The following is a 15,409-nucleotide window of genomic DNA, read 5'->3' on the forward strand; positions in this document are numbered from 1 at the left end:
CGGGAGAAAGATGAGGCTTTCTACTCCCGTAAAGATTTACACCCTCGGAAACCCTGTACAGGGTCGCTATGGGTCGGAACCGACTCAATGGCACTTAACAACAACAACAACATGGGTGTGCATCGCTCTTAATAATAAAGTTTTTCTGGCCTTCCTATCTGCCTTGATTTTGCATATCTCCCTCTACAGTTTTAAAAGGAAGATCTATTATTTCAACTTCATTTTGTATAAATAATTTTTGGTACCAGGTTTCAACTTCTAGTTTTGTTTCTACTAATAAATGGAATACAAAATCTCTGCTTAGCATATCATACCAGCAAATTCAAATTAAACCCAATTAGGACTCTTTCAACCTAGATCCAATACTCTAAGAATCCATTCTCATTCATATTCCCCTTAATTTATCTACATAAATTAGCAAATGTTTCCAAGTCTTCTGATGAGTATGGTAACCCTGCTTGAATCAGACTTTACAACTGACTCTTTTTGTACCTGAAGGATTCTCATTCTTTAAAGAAATGATAAGGGCATGAGTTGAATCAGCACTCTCATGCCTGACAGCTACCTCAGGGATGGAGACTATTACAAGGTATAAAAACAAGATGAAATTAACACCCATAGACAGGAAGACTAGTTCCTACTATTGGAAAAGATATCTGATAAAACTAAAAGATCCATGGTCCTTAGCTTCATTTGAATCTATACATGCATACTAGTCTTGATCTTCATACTTCTTTATAATCTATATCTTAAGAGTAGTATCATATCAATACTCATGACTGTTCGATCCTTTTTTGTTGTTAGATGCCACTGAGTAGGTACCAACTCATAAGGACCCTATGCATAATAGACCAAAACACTGCTGGATCCTGTGCCAACCTCACAATATTTACAATATTGAAGGATTTGCAATATTGAAGTGTTGAATTCAATATTGTAATTTAAGGTTTAAATTTTTCCTGACGTTATTTCAACTAGAGAAATGTTGAGTGTGATCTTCCCTTTGAGTTTTCTAACTCCAGACTTTTGCTGCACATTTAATTATAATACTTTACTTACCTTATGAGTCCTGCTGTGGTGCTGTGGGTTAATGCACTAGAATACAAAATCAATTTGATTCGCAAGGTCAATGATGCGAGCTCAGCAGCTGCTCCTTGTAAACGCTGTACAAAGAGTCGCACTGGGTAGGAACATACTCAACGGCACTTAACAACAACATCTTATAAACCTGTCCTTTGAAAGAGTCTATTCAGTTCTTTGACTTCATTATTTCTTCCGTTTGCTTAAGCATCTTTACTTTGGAGAGATAATTTCAAACTATTGTCTGACATTCATTTACCCTTTTCTTTCTTTCCTGTCTTTTTAAAGACCTTTTCTTTAGTTGGTATTCTTGATGCCAACTCATAACTTTAGCCATTAGTGTCTAATGCATCAAATCAGTTCTCGACATGGTTGCTAAATTCAGGTGGGATATGTTTAAGGTCATATTTTAGCTCTCATGAATTTGGTTTTTATTTTCCTCAGCTTTAGTTTCAACTTGCATATGAGCAATTGATGGTCTACTTCACAATCAACTCCTGGCCTTGTTTTGGCAGACAATATGGAGTTTTTTAACTGTCTCTTTCCACAGATCTAGTTAATTTTTACCTGTGTATTCCATACTGTAAAGTTCATGTTTAAGTCACTCTGTGTATTGTTGAAAAAGGTATTTGCAGTAAGCAAGTTATAGGTCTGGTAAAATTCTATAATACAATTCTCGAGCATCACTTCCAGCACCAGGGCCATATTTTAGAACTACTGATCCTTCTTCTGTGATTCTATGCTTCACATTACAATCACGAGAAAGTATCAATATATTTTGTTTGCATATTTGATCATTTTCAGGCTGAAAAAGTTGGTAGTTTTGTTGTTGTTTTTAAGTATGATGGAGTCATTTCTGATCCATATGTTGTTGTTGTCAGGTGCCATTGAGTTGGCACCAACTCACAGAGACCCTATGCACAACAGAATGAAACACTGGCCAATCCCGGGCCAATCTCATAATTGTTACCACGCTTGAGCCGATTGAGGCTGCCACTATGCCAATCCATCTCGATAGGGGTCTTCCTCTTTTTCTCTGACCCTCCACCTAACCAAACGTGATATCCTTCTCTAGCGACTGGTCCCTCCTGACAGTAGGTCCTAAGTTTGACCATCCTGGCTTCCAAAGAGCACTCTGGCTATACTTCTTTCAACACAGATCTGTTGGTACTTTTGGCAGCACATGGTACTTTCAGTATTCTCCTCCAACACCATAACTCAAAAACATCAATTTTTCTATGGCCTTCCTTATTCACTGTTAAGCTTTCACATGCATATGAAGTTATTGAAAATACCATGGCTTGGGTCAGGCACACCTTAGTCCTCAAGCTGACATCTTTGCTCTTCAACACTTCTTAAAAGTCTTGTGCAGCAGATTAGTCTAATGCACTATGTCATTTGATTTCAGGACTGCTGCTTCCATGAGTGTTGATTCAAGAAGAATGAAGTGCTTGACAACTTCAATCTTTTCTCCATTGATAAGAATGTTGTTTATTGGTCCAGTGGTGTGGATTTTCTTTTCTTTTCTTTTTTACATTGAGATGCAATCCATATTTTAAGTTATTTCAACTCTCAGCAAGCAAGATTGTATCATCTGCTTATTGCAGGTTGTTAATGAGTCTTCCTCCAACCCTGATGCCATGTTTTTCTTCATAGAACCCAGTTTCTCAGTTTATTTGCTCAGCATACATGTTAAATAAGTATGGTGAAATAATACAACCCTGTCATACATTTTCCTAATTTTAAACCATTCCATGTTCCCATGTTCTGTTTGAACAACTCCTTCTTGGTCCAGGTACAAATTCTTCATGAGCAAAATGAAGTGTTCTGGAATGCTCATACTTGGCAATGTCTTCCATAGCTTGTCATGATCCACACAATCGAAAGGCTTTGTGTAGTCTATAAGGCACAGTTAAACATCTTTCTGATAGTCTCTGCTTTCAGCCAAGTTCCATCGGATATCAGCAATGATATCACTCATTCCATGTCTCCTTCTGAATCCGGCTTTAACCTCTGGAAGTACTCTGTCAATATATGCTTGCAGCTGTTTCAGTATTACGTTTAGTAAAACTTTACTTCAATGGGAAATCAAAGATATTGTCTGATGATTTTTGCATTCTGTTGGGTCACCCATCTTTGGAATGGGCACAAATATGGATCTCTTCCAATCAGTAGGGCAGATAATTGTCCTCCAAATTTCTTGGCAGAGATGAGTGAGTGCCTCCTGTGCCACCTCATTTTCTTGAAAGATTTCAATTTTTATTACATCAATTCCTGGTGCCTTGTTTTTTTTCCAATCCCTTCAATGTTTCTTAGACTTCTTCCTTCAGTATCATTGGCTTTTGATCATATGCTTCTTCTTTAAATGGCTGAACATCAACCATTTCCTTTTAGTACAGTGAAAACCACATGGTTACTATTCTGGGAATGAAAAATTGAAGAGGAATGGTGTTGCATCCTTTGTCAAAAAGAACATATCCATATCAGTCATGAGGTACAATGCTTTCTGTGGTAGGATAATATCCATACAGCTACAGGGAAGATTTGTTAATACAATTATTATTCAAATTTATGTATCAACCACTAAAGCCATTGAGGATGAAAGAGAAGAATTCTACCAGATTCTTCAATCTGAAATTGATCAAATAGTCAATCAAGGTATATTGATCACTACTAGTGACTGGAATGCAAAGATTGGGAACAAAAAGGAAGGATTAGTATTTGGAAAATATGGCCTTGGTGATGGAAATGATGCTGGAGATTGCATGATAGAATTCTGCAAAATCAATGATTTGCTCATTTTAAATACCTTCTTTAGACAACATAAGAGACGACCATACACATGGCCTCACCAGATGGAATACACAGAAATCAAATTGACTACATCTATGGTATGAAATTGGCCAAGTGGCAGCATCAATGGACTCAAACATGGCAACGGTACTGAGGTTGACCCAGGATCGTGCAGTATTTCGTTCTGCTGTGCATAAGGTCACTATGGGTCAGTACCAACTCGATGGCACCTAACAACAACAATAACAATGGGAAGAGACGATGGAAAGCTCCATATCATCATCTAAAACAAGAGTAGGGACAGATTTTGGAACAGACCATCAATTTGCTCACATGCAAATTCAAACTGGAGCTGAAGACAATGAAAACAAGTCCATGATATCCAAAATATGACCTTAAATATATCCCACCTGAATTTAGAGATCATCTGAAGAACAGATTTGATAATTAAACACTAAAGACCAAAGACTAGAAGAGTTGTGGGATGACATCAAGAACATCATAAAGAAAGAAAGCAAAATGTTATTAAGAAGACAAGAAAGAAGGAAAAGTTCAAAATGAATGTCAGAAGAGACACTGAAACTTGCTCTCAAGCATAGAGATGCTAAAGCATATGGAAGATATGAGGAGGTACAAGAGCTGAACAGAAAATTTCAAAGGTTAGCTTGAGAAGACAAAGTCAAATACTACAAGAAAATGTGCAAAGATCTGGAGAAAGAAAATAAAAAATGAAGAACACTCTCAGCATTTCTCAAGCTAGGGTAACTGAAGAACAAAATCAAGCCTCAACTTTAATTATTGAAGGGTTCTCTGGGCAAATTATTGATAGACGAAGAAAGCATCAAAAGAAGATGGAAGGAGTACACAGTCTTCAAGCATAGTAGTCCAAAAATAAGGTCTCATACTGTTGCAAGTGTCAATCAGTTTATCATTACTAGGACTCAAAACTCTGATTTTACACATTGATTCTTCTACTGATAATCTCTTTGCATTGGCTGGTGATGAAGAACCAAGGATACGGAAAAATGTGTGCCAGCTTCTCGTAATGTAGCTTGAAGTTTGAATGGATTTTCTGTTTCTTCATAGGTATACTATGGTTGAATGCATGCTGTAAAGAACCCAAGATCAAGGTTAAAATATTGCTTTAGAAGTTTGTGAATTTGGGCTCATTTTAGCTGAGCAACAAATATTCAAAGAAGTATTTTTAGGATAATTTCCTAAGTTGATTCCTGTGTTAGTGAATGGCATGAAATAATCAGATATCAACATTGTTTTACTGAAGTGTGTTATTGAAGAAGATGAGATGATTCCTTATAATGAACAGAATATATGCCCACGTTTTCATTGGTCAAGTCAATTGAAGAGGAAGATGATGATAAACTTGGTTATGATGATACCATTTCTGACTGGAATCTAAAAAAATGTTCTGTTGCTGTCCTAAATGTACTTGTAAATGTGTATCATGATGAACTTTTATCATATATTTTGCCTCTTTTGAAAGAATTACATTTTCATCATGTATGGATTATTAAAGAATCAGGCATCCTGGTTTTAGGAACAATTGCTGAAGGTTGCATGCAGGACGTGATTCCATACTTGCCTGAGCTCATTCCTCACCTTATTCAGTGCCTCTCTGATAAAAAGGCTTTTGCATGTCCCTTATCATGCTGGATTCTTAGCCACTATGCACAGTGGGTAGTCAGCCAGCCACCAGATACATACCTGAATCCATTAATAACAGAATTTCTGAAATGAATCCTAGACAGCAACAAGAGAGTACAAGAAGCTGCCCGCAGTGCCTTGCTATCTTAGAAGAGGAGGCTTGTACAGAACTTGTTCCTTACCTTGATTATATACTAGATACCTTGGTGTTTGCATTTAGTAAATACCAGTATATGAACCTGATCATTCTTTATGGTGCCATAGGAACATTAGCAGATTCCATAGGACATCATTTATTCACACCAGAATATATTCCAATGCTAATGCCTCCACTGATCTGGAAATGGAATATGTTAAAGGATGAAGATAAAGATCTCTTTCCTTTATTTGAGTGCCTATCTTCAGCTACCACAGCCCTGAAGTCTGGCTTCCGTCTGTACTGTGAACCTTACTGTGAACCTGTATATCAGCATTGTGTAAACCTGGTGCAGAAGGCTCTTGCACAAGCCATGCTTAACAATGATCAACCACATCTAAATGAAGCTCAAGATAAAGATTTTATGATAGTGACTCTTGATTTACTCAGTGGCCTTGCTGAAGGACTGGGAAGCAACATTGAAAAAACCAGTAGGGCAAAATAACATTCTAACACTAATGTATTACTGCATGCAGGATAAAATGCCAGAAGTTTGGTAGAGTTCTTTTGCTTTATTAGGTGATCTGACAAAAGCTTGCTTTTGTCAGCCTTGTATAGCTGATTTCATGCCAATCTAAATCCAGAGTTCATTTCAATTTGCAACAATGCCACATAGGCAATTAGAGATCTTTCCATTCAAATGGGAATAGAGATGCAGCCTTACATCCTTATGGTGTTGCACCAGCTTGTAGAAATCATCACCAGACCCAACACACCAAAGACTTTGTTAGAGAACACAGCAATAAAAATTGGTCATCTTGGTTATGTTTGTCCTCAAGAGGTAGTCCCATGCTACAGCAGTTTATAAGACCCTGGTGTACTTCTTTGAGAAATATAAGGGACAATGAGGAAAAGGATTCAGCATTCCATGGGATATGTACCATGATCAGTGTGAATCCCAGTGGTGTAAATCAAGATTTTATGGTTTTTTTTTTTTTTTTTTTTTTTGTGATGCTCTTTCATCACCGATTAGCCCAAAAGATGATCTCAGAGACATGTTCTGTAAGATCCTTCATGAATTTAAAAATCAAATTGGGAATGAAAATTGGATCAATTTCTCTGACCAGTTTCCTCTTCATTAAAAGAGTGTCTTGCAGCTTTTTATGGCGTTTAATCCTATACACTTAAGATTCAGTCCCACAATTAAGGATCCTTCAGTAGATTTGTTTTGGAAGAAGTGCAGCCAGAGTGCTCCTTAGAGGCCAAAATGGCCAAATTCTGTCTCTCATATTTTGGACATATTGTAAGGAGGGAACAGTCACTAGAGGATATCATGCTTGGTAAGATGGAGGGTCAGAGAAACAGAGGTAGACCCCCAACGAGATGGATTGGATTGGCCAGGTGGCAGCATCGATGAACTCGTGTGGCAACAGTAGTGAAGTTGGCCCAGGATCAGGCAGTGTTTCGTTCTGCTGTGCATAAGGTCGCTATGAGTCGATGCCGACTCGATGGTACCTAACAACAACAACAGTCTTGGAGACTATGAGGAGTCTCTGCACCTAGGAAAAGTTTTACCTTTTACAAGGGGGAAGGGTAAACCAGTAGGAAATACAGTACAATACCTACTAGGAGGGTTGAGAGGGAGTTGCTGCCATCACTGTATTAAGTCGATGTTGGGAAATGTTTTAACATCTAGGGCCTTTTGTGGGTGGAAATTTGTCTCCAATCACAAGTCTGCACTGGACACGAAGAAGCAAAAAAAAAAAAAAAAATCCCGTCTACTTAGGAAACAGTACATTTTGAAATATGGGCAATTGCACCAAAACAATTTGCGTAATACTTCTACATATGTTTATTATTGTTGTTTTTAAGTGTCATCGAGTCAATTACGACCCATAGTGACCCTGTATAGTTTTCCAAGTAGTAGCTAGTGAGCTTGAACCACCAACCTTACAGTTCAAACGACTTTGCAGTCTGACGCATTAGCCCACAGCATCATACCAGGACTTCCTACATATATTGTTGTTGTTAAGTACCATCGTGTCAGTTCTGACCCATAGCGACGCTGTACCAGTTTCCGAGGCTGTAAATCTTCAAGGGATCAGAAAGCCTCGTCTTTCTCCCACAGAGGGGCTGGTAGTTTCGAACTGCTGGCTTTCAAATTCGCAGCCCGATTCGTAACCACTACGCTCCTTGTTGTTGTTAACTGCCATCGAGTCGGTTCCGACCCATAGCGACGCTGTATAGGGTGAGCTTGAATCCCGACCATGCAGTTCAAACGGCTTTGCAGTCTGGCGCATTAACACACAGCGCCACACCAGGACTCCTTGTTGTTGTTATGTGTCATCGAGTCGGTTCCGACCCATAGCGACCCTGTATAGGGTTTCCGAGGGTGTAAATCTTTACGGGAGTAGAAAGCCTCATCTTTCTCCCGCGGAGCAGCTGGTAGTTTCGAACCGCTGACCTTAAGGTTCGCAGCCCAATTCGTAACCACTACGCTACCAGGACTCCTTAGTGAATATTAAATCCTGCTAGTCAACAGCTTTATTATTTTACTGATAAATACTAGCATATAGTCTATATCCATTTAATTTTTGGCTTCTAAATTCAATTGAATTTATCTTTTGTCTTTGAATTCCTTCAAATATTTTTTCACAAACTGATTTTTAAGATCCTTCCACATGTCACTTGCAGTAGAATTGGTATCACCAACGGATTTCTTACTATAATCAGTTATTATTGCATTGATCCCAACTCATGAGGAAACTGACTCACGGCAACCTCATGAGCATAAACTATGATTCATGGAGTTATTAAAGACTATTTTTTAAAATAGAATGCTGGGTCTTTCTTCTAAGATGCTGCTGCGTAGACTCAAACTATCAACACATAGGTTAGCAATAGAGCTTGTTAATCATTTGCATCTGTTTACCTACAAGGGAATCCTAACAGTATTACAAGTTATTAAATAATATCCTAAAAGGTAGCAACTACTAGTTACTATCAAGTTGAGCAGATCTGGAGTATCAAGTTTGAAATATCTTCATATTCCATTATTTATCATTGATGACAATGACAAATTCTATTTTCAATAAAACTTCCTACACAAGGATCTCATTTTTTGTGAAAATATCTACAGATATGAGTAAAACATCCAACAATGTAAAACTAAAATCTATAAAAAGAGATTTAAAACTTAAATTATATAAACATATCGGGTTCTGAGACCGGCTCAGACCACTGCGTGGGTTACTCAAAGGAAAGGAGAGGATTAATTAATCAGATAAGAATCAACAGGCTGATGGCCAGTGACATAGTTTATTGTAGCAACGTGGTTTATATAGGACTTTTAGCATTAGGTCATAGTTATTCTGCCTAGTTACAATGTTTTCTATAGTAACAAGGATATGCTTACCAACCAGGATACCAACCAGGATATGATCACATAAGTATAAGCATTGTTATAGCAACACAGAATCAAGCAATTTTAGCTCAATTTAAGTTCCCTTTTCCCAGGATTGTCCTAGTTACAATTAACAATAAGTCTCTATCACTGACACCACCTTAACCAGGTGAAACTTGTCCTCAGGCCAATCAAAAAAGCATGAGGGCCATGTCAACCTTCACCATTAGATGGCACCAGTGCGGGCTCCCGACATAAACAACTATAAAAATAGACACTATTTTATAGTCAGTGAAGTTCTAATATAATCAATGAAATGTAATCACCGAATACAAAAGAGAGTAAAAATCTTTATTATCTCTGTTGTTTATTTACATTCCAAGTTGCTTGATGTATTTTGTTTTTTGAAAGAAATTGCAAGTTTTAAAAATACACATCATGTAAGGCCTAATTTTATATTGGAGGAAAAGGAAGCAAGGAAGTGAGGGAGGACAAGTGTAAGTGAGGAAACAACTTGAAGAAAGGAAAGAAGACAGAAAATAAAATAATTTATCTAGTCATCTATTTAATTTTCTTCAAATCCTTTTCACTGTCACAAAAAATACATTCTAAGCATTTTTATCATGTAATCTTTTTGTTTTGTTTGTTGTTGCTGTTGTAAAGTGCCATCAAGTCAATTCCAAATCATAACAACTCTAGGGTTTACAAGGGGCACTTGGTGGATTTGAACTGCCAACCTTGTGGTTCACAGTCTAGTGCTAATCCTACAGCATCACAGCAGGAGTCTGAAATATCAAATATTTATAAAGAATTAAAACATATGCATAATGTTTAAGTATACATATAATAGACAGGATTTTACAAGTTAGTTATATTATCTTTTATTAGTACATAAAGAAGTCTGTCACTTTGTCATACAGTGGTGGCTTGAGGGTTGTGCTGTTAGAAGACATACTACTGGCACTTCAAATATTATCAGAGTCACCCAGAGTGTACCATTTTTAGCTGATATTCCAAGTAATAACAGCCTGGGAAATAATAATAGGCTGCACATTTTTAAAGGATTAGTCTTTACAAACCAGAACATTGTCTGATATAGTGCTTGAAGATAAGTCCCTTGGATTGAAAAGCACTCAAACTATGAATGAAGAATAGCTGCCTCCTCAAAGTAGAGGATGGAATAAACTTTCAGGAACTTCAGTTGTTGGTGGGGCCTTACTGAAAAAGAAAAGAAACAGCTGCAAACATTCATAGTAATTGGAATGTGGAATGTGAAATGTTCAAAATATGAATCTAGAAAAACTGGAAATCCTTAAAAATGAAATGGAATACTTAAGATCAATATCCTAAAATTGTTGTTGTAGTTAAGTGCTGGTGAATCAGTTCTAAATTATAGAAACCCTGTATAGGGTTTCCAAGGAGCAGCTGGTAGGTTTTAATGCTAATCTTATGATTAGCAATCCAGTACTTATTCTATAGCACTACACCAGGACTCTATTCTAGAATTAGTGAATTGCCCATTTTGAATCATACAATTATACAGTTTACTATGCTGGGAATGACAAATAGAAGAGTAACGGTATCACATTCATCATCAAAAATAACATTTCGAGATCTATCTTGAAATAAAGTGCTGCCTGTGATAGGATAATGATACACCTGCAAGAACAACCAGTGCATGCAAATATTAAAATTTATACACCAACCACAAAAGCCAATGATTAAAAGAGTGAAGACTTCTACCAACTTTTTTGAAGACCTTATGTAGTGCTGTAGGATAAGCACTGGGCTGCCAATAACAAGGTTGGTGGTTTAAAACCACCAGCAGCTCCCTGAAAACCCCATACATGGTTGCTATGAATCAAAATGGACTCAACATTTACCAACACAACAACAACCAACTTTTTCAGTATGAAATTGATAAGACATGCAATCAAGATGTGATAATTGCTGGCGATTAGAATTTAAAAGTTTAAAACAAAGAAGAGGAATCAGTACTTTGAAAATATGACCTTGGTAAAGAAAATGATGCTGGAAATCTAATAAAGAATTCTGCAAAAAGTGGACTTAGTGATTACAAATGCCTTTTATCAATATGAATCAAATTGACTGTATCTGTGGGAAGAAATAATGGAGAAATTCAATATTATCAGCCAATACAAGGCCAGGGGCTTGACTGCGGAATGAATCATTAGCTGTTAATGTGCAAGTTCGGGTTGAAGCTGAAGAAAATTAAAGTAAGTCCACTAGATCCCAAACATGACCTTTAGGCTTCAAACTAGTTGCTTTGCTCTCTTGAACACATAAAGATATATTTTACAACAGAGTTGTATAATGCAATACATCAGTAGATTTTTTGACTGCTGCTTTCGTGAGTATTGATTTTGAATCCAAGCAAAATGAAGTCTTTGGCAACTTCAATCTTTTCTACATTTATCATAATGTTGTGTAGTGATCTAATTGTGAAAATTTTTGTTTATTAACATGAAGGTGAAATCTATACTGAAGTCTGGAATCTTTGAACTTCATCAGTAATTTAAGTCATCTTTGTTTCCAAGGAGCAAGGTTATATTCTCTGCATACCATAGGTTGTTCATAAATCTTTCTCTAATTTTGTTAATATAATCCAGTTTCTTGGATGATTTGCTCAGCAAACAGATAATAAGTACAGTAAAAGGATACAACCTTGGCACACACATTTCCTGATTTAAACCATTCAATATACTCTTTAACTGTTAGAAAGACAATAGTTTGTTATGATCCACATAGTCAAAAGTCTTCACATAGTCCATTCCATAAAGCACAAGGAAAAGTCTTTCTTGTATTCTCCGATTTCAACCAAGATCCATCTGAGGTCAGCAACGATATACTAGATCCATGTCCTTTCTATTTCTGGCTTGAACTTCTGGCAGTTTTCTCTTGATGTACTGTTGCAACTGCTTTTTGGTTATCTTCAGTAGAACTTTAATTGCATGTGATATTAATGATACTGTTTGAAGATTTCCGCATTCTGTTGGGTCACCTATTTTGGAAATGAGCACAAATGTGTTTCTCTTCCAATCAGTTGGCAAGTTAGCTTTCTTTCAAATTTCTTGGCTTTGGTAAGTGATTGCCTCCACTACAGCATCAGTTTGTTGAAAGATTTCAGTTTGTATTGTCAGTTCCTAGAGCTTTGCTTTTTGCCAAGGTCTTCAATGCACCTTGGTCATCTTCTTTCGATATAATTGGCTGTTGATCATATGCTACTTCTTGAAATGGTTGAATAGTGACCATTTCTCTTTGGTACAGTGACTCTGAATATTCCTGCCATCTTCTTTTGATGCTTTCTGCATCATTTTATATTTTCCCATAGAATCCTGCAAATCGTGGCTTGGATAATTTCTTCCATTGTCTCGGCTTGAGAAATACTGAGTATGTTCTTCCATTTTTGTTCTCTACCTACAGGTCTTTGTACATTTCAGCATAATACTTTACTTTGTTTTTTCAAGTTGCCCTTTGAAATTTCCTCACTTCTTCCATTTGCTTTAGCTTCTTTCTGCTTAAAGGCACGTTTCAGCTTCTCATTTGACATGTTTTATTTTTATTTATTTCTAGGCTGTTTAATGAACTTTTGCTTTCTGTCTGTATAACATTCTTGATGTCATCCCACAACTCTTTTGGTTTCTGAAAATAAAAACTTTCTGCACTATGTTGGAAAATAAAGTTTTTAGAAAAGATCTTATTTATCCTATCATATCAGCAATATGACTAAATACAGGGAAACCTTAGACTTCCCCAGGCAAATGATATTTGTATTGATCTTTGCACCAGGAGTTGAACAGATGGATGAGGGCTATAGTACATTATGCCAAAATCAATGGCATTTGGCTCTGTCACTTTCCAGATACTAAATATAGATTCCTTTTATAAGTGCTGCTGCTAATGTAAGGCATTTTATTTTTCAGTTATAAGTGGATGCCATCTTAGTAAATACTTCTTTTATAACTTATGAAATAGAGTAATTGAAAGGCCTAATGGAGGGGGAAAAAAAGGCTTGACTAGCCAACATCAATATATTCACATTATATTCTATTTAATTTAGAATTAATAAAAATACTTGCTGAGGTTTAATCAGGATTCAACCTACAGATAACTACAGTAAAGACTCATAAGAGTGTATCCATGTAATGACACCTGGGAATATGCCAGATAAAATATCTTCTAATACACAATCCATTTCACATATGCTTTCAAGGAAAACTACAGAGAGAAAATAATATAGCATGAATGCTCTCTCAAGTGACACTCAAAGGAATCTGCAAACCAAGTTGTTTATCTATACCTGAGTGAATTTTTATTCCAGTTTAGAAATGTAGGCATAAATTTATTTATCTAACTTTCATTCCTGTGATATGTTCTATTTATGTTATTTTATATAATGTTATTGGACTCCTGGTGTGAAGCTATAGGATCAGCACTGTACGGTGAACCACAATGTTGACAGTTCAAGTCTATCAGCTGCTCCTATGCAGGGTTACTATGAGTTGGAATGGATTTGATAGCACTTAACAACAGTCTTGCAGGAGTCCTGGTGGTACATTGGGCTGCTAACCAACAGGTTATTGTTGTTAAGTGCTGTCGAATTGGTTCTGATTCCAAGCGACCCTGTATAGAGTTCTCTAGGAGTGGCTAGTGAGCTTGAACCACCAACTTTGCAGTTCAATCCAACCATGCAGTCCAGCACATTAACCCACAGTATCTTGGCAGGTCTCCAACAGAGAGATAGGCAATTCAAATAGGACAGAGTAGAGTCATAGGTTTTCTGAGGTTGTAAACATTTATGGAAGCAGAATCCTTCTTTTTTTTTTTCCTGCTGGTGCATTTGAATTGTCTAACAAAAAGGTCAGCAGGGAAAATATGAGCCTTTCTGCTAGCATAAAGATTTACAGCCCCAGAACCCCTATGGTTCTACTCTGTCCTATAGGGTCTGTGTGAGTTGAAATAGGCTCAGAAGCAGTGAGTTTAAATTTTATTAGTTTCGTAAATTGTAGAGTCTTTTCTTTATGGAAAACAATAAATCATTATTTTTTAACCAAACATAGCAAAATATCTTCTATAACCAAGCAATAAAGTTCATACAGCATTTATTTGAACATCTTTAATTTTATGGTTCACTTATGAAATTAATACTTCAGAAAGAGCCTCCTGCTTTTTTTTCACCCTAGCTTTGCTGAATAGCCTTTGAATTATTATTATTATTTTTTTTAAGTTTTTATTGTGAATTATGTATTAGTTTACATGGGTGAAGATTATCTTTACATTCATCCTATCGTATTTTGTTTCATTGCAATGATCACAATCCTCTGCATGCATCTTCAAACAACCACAGTGTACACCCCACATGCCTGCCCTCTGGCCAACAGCACACAGCCCCTCTCCCTCCCTGAGTTCATAGTTCCCAGCAGCTCCTTCTGTTCATGTTATCATCTCTGCCTCCATCCCTAGTGTCACTACCTCCCCTGACAAGGTCTCACACTTTGCTTTTCTCCCTTGATGGTTCCAGGGATCACCGCTCCTGGACTGCAAAATCAGCCACCCCTCTCCTTTTGCTACCAAACATTTACATTTATCTTTCCACTGTCAGACCTGATAACAATCAATCCCTATTGAACTTATAGTCCTTTACTCCTCACCTTTTATCAACTCCATCCAGACAGTTTGAAAACAATTTAGTGGAGATTCTACCTTTCCCTGTATCCTCTGGAGCTAGGTTCCCTATTGAAAGCTTGTAAGCCAGTCACTGTTTGCTTTTGTAGTGCCCCCATTTTGGGTAGCCAATGTCTAAGTTCCCCCTCCCTGTTGAGCCTGTGTACCAAGGAGGTGGGAATGATCCTCAATGTAGAGATTTGTCTACTACTTTGTCATACTGCATCCATAAGCATAGGTCAAGTTCATCCACTAGTAGTGGGTTACTTTTTTTTTTTCTTCTTCTTTCTTCCTCTAGTCGTATTCTGATCATCCAGTTATTGATGCCAGGTAAAATGGGTACTATCTGCAAGTGTGGGTGTTCTTGTGCAGCTCCCCTCATTTCATATCAGCCGAATGCTTCACAATCCATTCTAGTCTTCTGGGGGCATGCTCCTGCCCCTGGGCCCAGGAGTCCCCAAGTCTCATTATAGTACTGGTTAACCAGATATCAATCCAGGTTAACAGGAGTCTATTGAATGTGGTCGGACTTGGTTCACAACTTCATTGATATTGTTCCCCCACTTCCCCTTACCATATGCCTGCTAGTGTATTCCATTTGAGATTCGATCTTGGAAGGGGGTTTTCCTTGAGGTGACCTGACCACTTGC

The 15,409-nt window shown here is 37.2% G+C and overlaps 1 pseudogene; it reads left to right on the top strand.

Moving 5' to 3' along the window:
* Nucleotides 1-1,448: 1,448 nt before the first annotated feature.
* On the top strand, nucleotides 1,449-6,845 carry LOC102824453 (annotated as a pseudogene).
* The last annotated feature ends 8,564 nt before the right edge of the window (nucleotides 6,846-15,409 follow it).

This window comes from Chrysochloris asiatica, unplaced genomic scaffold, assembly GCF_000296735.1.
Source record: "Chrysochloris asiatica unplaced genomic scaffold, ChrAsi1.0 scaffold00516, whole genome shotgun sequence".
NCBI classification, from domain to species: Eukaryota; Metazoa; Chordata; class Mammalia; order Afrosoricida; family Chrysochloridae; genus Chrysochloris; species Chrysochloris asiatica.